Source organism: Amblyraja radiata, chromosome 5 (assembly GCF_010909765.2).
Source record: "Amblyraja radiata isolate CabotCenter1 chromosome 5, sAmbRad1.1.pri, whole genome shotgun sequence".
Taxonomy (NCBI): domain Eukaryota; kingdom Metazoa; phylum Chordata; class Chondrichthyes; order Rajiformes; family Rajidae; genus Amblyraja; species Amblyraja radiata.
The window spans coordinates 77,625,692-77,629,119 of NC_045960.1; the positions used below are offsets into that span (position 1 = coordinate 77,625,692).

A 3,428-nucleotide genomic window follows, 5' to 3' on the forward strand; every position below is an offset into this window, starting at 1 on the left:
TAGGCCCTTCTGCAGTTGTATAGGCCCTTCTGCAGTTGTATAGGCCCTTCTGCAGTTGTATAGGTTCTTCTGCAGTTGTATAGGCCCTTCTGCAGTTGTATAGGCCCTTCTGCAGTTGTATAGGCTCTTCTGCAGTTGTATAGGCCCTTCTGCAGTTGTATAGGCTCTTCTGCAGTTGTATAGGCCCTTCTGCAGTTGTATAGGCTCTTCTGCAGTTGTATAGGCTCTTCTGCAGTTGTATAGGCTCTTCTGCAGTTGTATAGGGCTCTGGTGAGACCATATCTGGAGTATTGTGTACAGTTTTGGTCTCCTAATTTGAGGAAGGACATCCTTGTGATTGAGGCAGTGCAGCGTAGGTTCACGAGATTGATCCCTGGGATGGCGGGACTGTCATATGAGGAATGATTGAAAAGACTAGGCTTGTATTCACTGGAGTTTAGAAGGATGAGGGGGAATCTTATAGAAACATATAAAATTATTAAAGGGCTGGACAAGCTAGATGCAGGAAAAATGTTCCCACTGTTGGGCGAGTCCAGAACCAGGGGCCATAGTTTTAGAATAAAGGGGAGGTCATTTAAGACTGAGGTGAGAAAAAACATTTTCACCCAGAGTGTTGTGAATTTATGGAATTCCCTGCCACAGAGGGCAGTGGAGGCCAAGTCACTGGATGGATTTAAGATAGAGTTAGATAGAGCAATGAATGGTGGTGCTGGCTCGAAGGGCCGAATGGCCTTCTCCTGCACCTATTTTCTATGTTTACCCTCTGTGTAAAAAATGTGCCCCACATGTCTCCTTTAACCTTCGACCCTCTCATCTTAAAGTTATGCCAAAGGTATTCGACATTTCCATCCTGGGAATAAGAGTGTAACTCTCCGCCCTATCTATGCCTCTCATAGTTTTATTAAATTCTATTAGGTCTCCCTCAACCTCTGGCATTCCAGAGAAAACAATCCAAGTCGGTCCCACCTCTCCCTGTAGCTAAAATCCTCGAACCCAGGCATCTTTGTGGTAAACCGCCTCTGCCCTCTTTCTAAAGCCTCCAGATCCTTCATGTAATGGGGCCATTAAAACCACACACTATATGCCACATGCAGCCAAACCAAAGTTTTATAATGTGAAGTAGACATGAGATAGGCAAAATGAACAGAGGAAGTTGGTTGCATTGGTGGCTTCCCCAAAGTGCTGTATTCATATTTGGATTTCACATGCAGCCTCATGACAGGAGGTTCTTATCGTTGCCCTAGTGAATCTGCCCCAGTAACCTGAGAGGTTATGGGGAGAAGGCAGGAGAATGGGGTTGAGGGGAAGAGATAGATCAGCCATGATTGAATAGGGGAGTAGGCTTGATGGTCCAAATAGCCTAATTCTGCTCCTATCACTTATGAACTTATGAACTAATCTTTATGGCTTCCTGCCTCTTGTGAACACTAATTTTTAACTAACTGTCCAAGTCCCCTTCACAGAAACACTCCTCCATCTATCCCCAATTAAAATAACATCCATTCATTTAGTAGGAACACTTCCATGTAACTGTGTAGCTTATTTTTTGTTTTGTCTTTTTAAGAACTGGATGCTCACAGAGATTGGGGCCTAATAAGCGCAAGTGGCTGGGCGTCTTTGCAGAATAATAATAAAGAATGTCAGAATTTCAGTCTGGGCACTACATGGGGGAAAAAAAAGCCTTGTGAACTTGCCACAGGAGTCTCATTCTGGAAGTGGCTTGCACAGGCAATGTCAAGATGACACATAACACTTTCCTCTTAACCCTTTGAAAAGTAGCAAAGTAATAGGTAGCCTGAGTTTGATTGATTGAAACATACAGTCTATTTTTTTGTAAACCAGCATCTGCAGTTACTTGTTTCTGCATTCTGCCACGACTACTGATTTGTTAGTCGACGATCTTGAAGAACGAGAGGGCAATTGTACAGAGATGGACGTGGCAATTAAGACGTCTCTAGAAAATACAAGTCAGTCGTTGAGGTGACGGGGTTGATAACTTCATAGATAATCAATCAATGGTTTGAAATGAACATGATTGGTCTTATATGAGCAGAGAATGCTACTGAAGAATTAAAATGCATTTTGCTGTGCACTACTAAATAAATCTCTGATCTTAATCCTCATTTTTGTTCATTTCTATTGGAGCATCTTATGGAGGAATAGGTTATTAAACATATCTTATCATTGTCACTGGCGTCAAATGCTGCAGTGAGAATCGTTGAGAGTGCAGTGAAGCAGGTAACATTACAATGGTGCTCAATGAGGCATTACCGAGCAAGTTTAGTGTTAAACAGCAGAAGGATGCCACCAAGCACAATTACACTCCTACTGAGCTTCTGATGCATAAAAAGAGTCAGAACACAATTATGTTCAGTTCAGCCAAACCTTTTTGTTTACTCAAATTTTTGATTCTCTACACACATCAGTATTCCCAAACCACATGTATACTGTTTGTTAGACACCCTTGGCCACAATTCCATCATTCTTTGCTAGCCTCAGGAAACAATCTATTCACCCATCCTACAGACAGCTCCACAGATGGTATATGTTTTGTGCTGTCCATTGAGTCTCCCAGTCACTATATCAACATCAGCAAGGTTAATTTGAAAGGAGGCATGGTCCTTGATACCAATGATTCTCTTGCTAGCAGAGGATCTGTGTGGAAAAGATCGACACATTTCCCTGCATTATTCTGCATGTTGGACTTAGTTCAGCGCGTGGACTTGTGTTCAGCTAAATCTTGAGGGAAGAGTGGAAGAGAAGCTGTTGAAACAGAAAAGGGAGGGAAATATCATAGACGTAATGATAATAGAAACATAGAAGCATAGAAAATAGGTGCAGGAGTAGGCCATTCCGCCCTTCGAGCCTGCACCGCCATTCAATATGATCATGGCTGATCATCCAACTCAGTATCCTGTACCTGCCTTCTCTCCATACCCCCTGATCCCTTTAGCCACAAGGGCCACATCAAACTCCCTCTTAAATATAGCCAATGAACTGGCCTCAACTACATTCTGTGGCAGAGAATTCCACAGATTCACCACAAAAATGTTTTTCTCATCTCGGTCCTAAAAGACTTCCCCCTTATCCTTAAACTGTGACCCCGTGTCTGGACTTCCCCAACATCGGGAACAATCTTCCTGCATCTAGCCTGTCCAACCCCTTAAGAATTTTGTAAGTTTCTATAAGATCTCCCCTCAATCTTCTAAATTCTAGCGAGTACAAGCCGAGTCTATCCAGTCTTTCTTCATATGAAAGTTCTGCCATCCCAGGAATCAGTCTGGTGAACCTTCTCTGTACTCCCTCTATGGCAAGAATGTCTTTCCTCAGATTAGGAGACCAAAACTGTACGCAATACTCCAGGTGTGGTCTCACCAAGACCCTGAACAACTGCAGTAGAATCTCCCTGCTCTTATACTCAAATAATG

The 3,428-nt window shown here is 42.9% G+C and overlaps 1 pseudogene; it reads right to left on the minus strand.

The window, feature by feature from the left end:
• Positions 1–2,386: 2,386 nt before the first annotated feature.
• LOC116973467 lies at positions 2,387–2,713 on the minus strand (annotated as a pseudogene).
• Positions 2,714–3,428: the final 715 nt, after the last annotated feature.